At 36.4% G+C, this 7,663-nt stretch overlaps 1 long non-coding RNA gene across 2 annotated transcripts in view; it reads right to left on the reverse strand.

The window, feature by feature from the left end:
- The window catches only part of LOC148225176 (uncharacterized), a 60,344-nt gene that overhangs the window by 25,160 nt on the left and 27,521 nt on the right, over positions 1 to 7,663 (reverse strand). For both annotated transcript variants that reach the window (XR_015803821.1, XR_015803820.1), the window contains exon 3: positions 1,977 to 2,133. This is a non-coding gene — a long non-coding RNA (uncharacterized LOC148225176). The remainder of the gene's footprint in view (positions 1 to 1,976; positions 2,134 to 7,663) is intronic.

Genomic DNA, 7,663 nt, shown 5'->3' on the forward strand with positions numbered 1-7,663 from the left:
CAAGCATATACAGACACACATTGGTGTACTAACTCATCCTCTCATAGGTTGTCTATATCACCATATTAGGATGTTCAAATTTCCTTTTGACTACTTATGATATTTAGTTTTGGAGAATGAGGGAATAGGAAGGCAGAAAATGACATTGTCTGTCTTTTAATTTACTCTATATTATTTAAGGGAAAGTAAAGCTAAGAAATCTCCCTTTTCTAATGTTCAGATATTGTACCCAACATTAAAAAAATCCCATATGGCTTTCTGAATCACTGATCTCAAGAAGAATTTGAAGCGTCAGAGATTATAAGAATGCAGACCAGCCAGCTCATCTGGTTGAAAATAATTTCCTGTTAAATATCTTGAATCCATTAACAGAGTGGAGATAGTCTGGCCAAAATAAATGAAAAATTAGCAAGTAATGATTCACTAAACAAATTTCTTCTGTAGTCATTGCTCACAAATTCTCAGGAAATATTTTAGGAAATTATCACATTTAATTGCAAAAGGTAATTTGGCAGAGGAAAGGGGAGGTTGCTCCTAATGAGGTTTTTTTCCGGCCACACTACTAATACAGTCATGGAAGATAATGATACATACTTCATGTTTATACTGTGATGCTTAATAATCTAAGATTTGTGGAAATTAATCCCCCCTTCTTCACAAAGCAAACTGTGTAAGTGATCAGATAAATAAACGAAGAAATCTATCATATATCAAAATTTTACACAAATGAAGACACAAATTAAGCCTTAACCTTTAAGTTTAATACAAAGCCTGTACTTTGTTTCAATCATCAAATTTTGCTGAAGTAGAAGTTAGATGGTCTTCAGGCATTTTACACCAAATCCAGAATCACTGCTTTCATTAGCAATCCTGAGTGCTGAAAACACATATGGACCACAAAAGAGGTTACAACCAAACCTGATACTCCAATAAAATTATTTTCCATGTTGTCATATCAAAATGTGACACTTCCTACTATTTTATCCTGGTTCAGAATGGAGCTGTTGGGGCCATATCCTAATTTTTTGAACAATAGTAGGAAACATTGATTTCATTTTTCCTGCAGGCAGTTTTAAACTCTCTGCTGTGCATGAGTGGCACTTGGGAAAACACCAAGGCACACTGATCCACAGGCTGCACAGTGCAGCATGCTGACAGACTGCTCTGTGCTAAACCACTGTGCACTACCAATTCTCAATGAATGCAGACAGCCTGGAACAGCTGACTTTTAACACCAGGAAGCTAAATTAAGGAGAAGAGTGATGCAAAGACTTTACAGGTCACAATTACACTTGACACAGACAACTGCAAAATCCCTGATTTCAGCTGTTTCCAGCTCTGCCAAAAATAATCTCAACTATTTTTCTTTGCTAATGTATGTGTTATTAATTTGATTATACATGCATGAGGGCATTTTATGAAGCTCATAAATGTGATTTTTTAAAAATAAAATCTAGAAGTGTGACTGGCCTCAAAAGTGTAATTTATATAGATAGCTATTCTACAGGGAGACTTCAGTTCGCAAGCATAGAGATGTTTCTATAAAAATCTTAATTGAAGTTTTATAGAGAGGATTTATGTCCCCAGTACAAGGAAATAAAGGAGTTAAGCAAGTAATGTTATTATAGGTCACGCAATACAATTGCAGTATTTGAGGGTGGTTTAAATCAGAGTTAAGTTCCTCCACATCTCAATGACCACAGGGTGAAACATAGGAAACGAATAAAGCTCAGCATATTTGGGAAGGAGTTAAAACTATGAGCTCTCCCTGTGCTCTTTTTGCTGCTTGGGAAGATTTCAGCATGGATTGATTCAACTTTTCAACAGATTTTTCCTAATCCCATCAAAACGGGAGCAAATGTGTTAACTCCTCTCCACTCAAACTGAACTGCTTACTTGTTGAGGTACTACTAATAGGTTTCCCATGTTTTTGGAGAACGCCACATGCTAAGAATACATCTCTGTTTTTGTCTTACCTTTAGGTGTTCCCTCCACTGTCTTCAGCATGGTTTACTTTATGAAAGAGCTCTTCCCACACTGTGATATGACTGTGGTCCAACATTTCTCTTTAAATTCCATCAGCATGACCAACTGAATCTCCTGATCTCTATCCAAAGAAAACATTCCTTAATACTACAAAAAAAAAAATTATAGAAAGCAGGGACTTATTCTTCATGAATATTTGCTTTACTTTATCACCTGGTAAAACCCGTGTAATATGAAACTAGTGGAATTTTTCAACACCTATTCTTTACAAAGGAACTTTGTCAGAACTAATTCAACTATGTAATTATAGAGTGTTTTGAAGGACTATAGCCTTGATTTACAGCAAAATTGGAAAACACCTCTGAAGGAGTGCTGCCTTCTTTTGAAGAATGAGACAAGAACTTCCAGAACTGGTGATGGAAGCAATGCTTCAAATGGAGACCCTAAAAGAAGGAGTCATTCCACTGTCTTTAGACTTTATTTAATTTAAGAAGTAATGAAACATTTAACACAAACAGATCTCAGAAGTCACAAGAATCAGGATAATGCCTGGTTACTTACCTAAGAGATATCTTTCTTCTTCTTTTCTCTGCCTTTTACATGCACAAATATCCCATCTCTATTTAGAAGGAAGATGAGACTTATAGAAAACTTGGACTGTGAATCTAGACTTAAAAGGGGCCTAAAAACAACCAGGCTAGCTACCATGAAGACCTAGCAACAACTGGTTGACTCAAAAGGCTTTCAGATATTCTTTCCAAAAAGACAGGAAAGTGCTAATCTTGGAAGCAAAATAATTTTTGGTTGCAAATAGCTTTTCTAACACCTTCCTTTTGTTATGTTACCTTGATTGTATATTCTTATCTGATCCTATAAAATCTGTTATCCTGGGAAATCTGTAACATCTCTGTTCTTGACATGAACAAAAAAATGGAAATACAAAATAAAAAAATTCAGAGCTGCTCATTAAAACATGCAGAACGTTGGGCAATCCTTCACTAGTTAAATTTTCTAATATCACTATTGCAAAAACAGCTTGTGTTATTACTACAAAAGCTGGATCAAACAATCAGATGCAACTAACTTCTGAAAACAGCGGACATGTCTTTGCTTGAAGAGTTAGGATTTCTTTTTTTTTTTGTTTTCTCACAGTGCATAGGACCTTTTGTCAACAGTCTTACTGCCCACAGGTAATTTCAAAGAGAACCAGAATAATAGCTGAGATGCAGAAAATTTCACCATTCTGGCTTCCTTTCCTCAGATCAGGCTTTTAGAATGGATGTTAAACCTATGAAAAGTATATTCCTTATAGCATAAGCTAAAAATGAATCAAAATAATAAAAAAAATCCCTTTTCCTTCCAGCAAGAATCTCTAAGTTTCAGAATTCTCACTGTAAATGCCTATTCTTTTCTCAGCAGGTCCCAATTTCTGTGCTTCTTAAGCCACCATAGGAAGTATAGTTCACCAGGAAAGCTGTAGTTAGATTTCCAGTCAAAACATGCAATCCCTTTTACCATAGCATCCAAACAATGGTAAAAATGTTTTCTGACACTGTGAGACAAACTGTTCTGTTTCTTAATACAAAGAAGAGCAAGCTTGTTTATTCTGTATTACCTTAATATCCTATAATGGGCGTGAGAAAAAAAGTCTTCCCAGGTCTGGCAGCCCTCACAGGAAAGTTAGAGCAAGCTCTTTAAATTATTCATCTCAAAACTGCGCTGATCATCACACTTCCCTTCTTAAGAAGTAATTAAAAAAAACCTGCTAGACGAAAGCAAATAGAAAGGAAAAGCCAAGACTCCATCTTTATCAGTCTTAGACTTCTAACAGATTGTAGCCTTGGCTGCCAAAACCAAATTTCTAGGCACTTTCTCCTCTCAACCTGTTCCTGTTTCTTCTATTTTTTGAACTTGTGCCAAATTGTGGTGCTGAGTTGCTTTCAAGGTTTTGTTTACCACATGTTTAGAAGTGAAAGTTCAGGAGTTGTAAAGGGTATGTTTCATGCTGCTTCCATCAAAGGTAAAGGTAACTTTTCTGTTGGTTTCCTGAATTGGACAATGCTCACATAGAAAATATGATAGAGACTGAGACATTCTTCATTACTCTCCTTAGTCTCCAGTTCCCAGTTTCTGCCCTCCTTCCTAACTCAAATCCATGTCTCAAAAACTTTCAAAACATGAAGACCCTTTGTCCCAGAGATTTGTCTGGTATGGGGGATCATGGACCTGGATAGACCCTGGCCTCAGCACTGCAGTTCAGTTATGAAAGTGCATCCTATGTGAAGTCACTGCTTACAGTGCAACAATGTAAAGTCCCCATTTTCCATCACATGTTCAGACAATGTCTTCTTCCATGCTACATGCCCTAGTGTACATACCTTGAATAATCTAATATCTGCTGAGCAATAATAAATTTCAAATTTAATTTACAAATGAAGACATTGCTAAATTATTTTATTCCCCCTATCCCTGTTGAACAGAAACCCTGTCACACAAATTCTTTGCAATATTTTTTCTTCTTAAGACTATCACTGTAGAAACACAGAAAGGAAGATTTCCTTTATTCCTCATTAACTCAGAGGGAAAATAAGCATCAGTATTTATAAAGGCTGGAACATAAAGCCCAGATGTATTGTAGGAATATAAATTGTGATGTCAGTGAATGAATAATAAACTGCTCTAAATTGTGTTTTCCTAAAAATTCACCAGCTGACTTAATTTGAAAAATCTGTCTTACAGTCTTTTGCAGGCATGAAGCCATAAACAGGTTCATTTCAGTTCCTCTTAAAGAAGAAGGGAGTCAAAATGAGTTAAAAACCCATACAGTTTGGGTTTGGAATTATTTAAATAATATATTTTTAAAACATGTTGCATGGATCACCTGAATATGTAACTCCCTTTCTTCTTTCACAAACAATGCTTAAACAGACCAGTCATATTTTAAAGAAGACTTTCTTTCTTAACCTGAATAGCCATAGATGCTGTAATATAGCTGGATATAACTTGTGATCACTGTTTTTCCTTTCATATGCTGAAGCAGTGTCAGCAAAATGGGGAATGAACAACAGAAAAGCAATAGTAATTTTGTGCTGCCTGGGAAAGGTGGCACTGTACAGCCTGAACTATAGCTTTCATTAATTTCATCACCTCCATTTCTCTTTGGGTTATTTACTGAGCTCGCTGACTATCAAAAATGAATGAAAGAAAAAAACCCAAAACAATCTAAACTGTGATCAAATCAACTAATTTAGATTTGTTTCATGGCAGTACTAGAAGGGGGCTTTCCTTCGTTTTATTTAATGTTCATAGTACATACCCAAGATGTGGTAGACACAAGTTTAAATCTCACCTTTAGCAAAAGGATTTGTCTCCACCTCTTCCAGAAAATAAAATCACCATCAAACTGCAGAGCTTCAGAGGGGAAAGAGAAGAGGAATAGTGCTTTCTGTCTCTTTCTTATTTGCTGTTCACTCATTTGCAAATACCTGCAAATTAGGTTTCCCTTGTCTCAGGCAAACATCTTAATCTCATAAGATCAAGAAGAAATTCTCTGATTGCCCTGTAACCAGGTGCATATTACAAACTTGGGACAACTAAGAAATTATTAGAAGACAGTGAATAGACACTGTGTAGACACTTTCTTCCCCCTCACCTGCCTTAGATTAGTAACTTTGGGTTTAGGACAATTTTTCTTCTGTAGTGTAAGATATAGGTTCATGTTCTGTCAGCAGTACGAGTAAGAGAATTCTTTCTGTCACAAATTAACTCCCTTGTCCGTTCCCACTCCCCACAACTGGGTGAAAATACCCCCACACAGGACTGTGAGACAGTCTTGTTTTCCTCATGTTTCAGAATGTTGCTTGGAAAAACGTGTCACTTTGTTTACTGAAACAAAATCTTTTATTTTCTTTCAGATTTTCAGCTCAAAAAACATGCTTCGGAAAAGAAAAAGATTGGAGATAAATCCAAACTATGCTAAGTGCTGATCTGCACATGCAGTCAGTAGCAGGACCTGAGCTGTTTCCCTGTGTGAGCAGCCTGGTACACGAGTGCTGGCAGCAGTTTCATACCTGGTGCTTTGACTGCAGTGACTTCCACCCTTTCAGGGTGTGAGGTTGTGCTTCACCAGCAGCAGTTACCTCAGGTAACCCTTGTGTACAAAAAAGCACAGGTTCTTTTGCAACTAGCCACTTCAAAGCAAATCAGGGCTTCAGCAAGCCTTTAGATAGGTACGTGCACTTAAAATTTATAATTGTGTTTAATTCTACTTAATGCCATCATGTCATAATTAGAGCTTATGACAATAAGCCAAATTAACGTAATCATGATTTAAATTGTTTAGGTTCACTTGCATTATAATGCTTCAAGAACTGTAAATAGATTAAGAAGGACCTTTTAAAAATTATTATTTTGAGCAACTTTTCCTGAAAAGTGACAGGATTTAGTTGCTGCAGAATATAAGGAGTTTATACCTGCCAAATGCCCAGTAGAAATGGAGATAATTCCAGAAAGGCCAGGAAATTTCCAAATTAAATACATGCTACCAACATACTTAAAGATTCCATACAGGATTCCTACATGATTCCATCTTAACCAGTATAGCACATAAATGGCATATTTTTTCATTTTGGAATGTGTAGGCATTTACTTAGGTTGTTATGGTACCTATTCTTTTGAGCACAAAATACTCTCCCTAACAAAGTATACATGTCAAGGGAAGAGTGAAACCACAGAAATCCACTACTACTTACCATATGCTTGGTCTTGTGTTGAAGTACCATTTTTAAGAGACATTAGCAAAGATTTTCTATAAAATGTCATTGTCATATTTTTAAACATTCTTGAATGATGCCATCCAGAATCCCCCCTTGCCTCACCCCCAAAAAATTGAGTTCAGGTCCTAAAGTGAATTATTAGAATGGTTCCATATTAGGAAAACTTCAGTGGTCATAGTCACTCATCAGTGAAACACAATAAACCTGTAAATCTTATAGAAACTAGTCAGTTATGAATTTCATGGTAAGGTCTTAAGAAGGATAAGAAAAGATTCCAAGAGCCAACAGTGATCCTTGATCAAATAGCTTAGGAACCACCCATTACCTAGATTAAAAAAGTAGGACATCATTCTTGAGTTTTCAGACATATTAAAGTATTCTAAGAGTCTACTTTATGACCTACACTCTTAAATAATGGAGGAAGATGATCAGCTTATGTTTGCTTTCAGAAAGACAACATATTATATATGTATGAAGAATAGATTACTCTCATACCTCTTCTGCATAGGCAAAAATCACACCAGGAGAGATCAAAAAGGAGGGTGGGGACATACCAGTGGAGGAAGAAAGAAGTCCAACTGCTGAAAACTGGGAATGGACTGAGAAGATAGACAGGAAAGTTTGGGAGCTGTTGTACCCCTCCCATCCATTGGACAAAGTGGATACATAAGGACATTCACAAAACTCAGAGGAGAGAATACCTGATGCTTCGTGGGCTTTAGGGCCCTAAAGATGGAATTTCTGGTAAGTGGTAAAACACCTGTTCTAGAAAATACTGCTGCAGAGAGCTCAGCAGAAGACCCTGAGACAGGTTTGGGTATGATAGGAATGGAATGACAATACAAAAAGGACCTAAAGTTTAAGCATTTAAAGAACTCTACTTATAGATCTTTGCAAACTAA

This window comes from Sturnus vulgaris, chromosome 1 (genome assembly GCF_052056855.1).
Source record: "Sturnus vulgaris isolate bStuVul1 chromosome 1, bStuVul1.hap1, whole genome shotgun sequence".
Lineage (NCBI taxonomy): Eukaryota > Metazoa > Chordata > Aves > Passeriformes > Sturnidae > Sturnus > Sturnus vulgaris.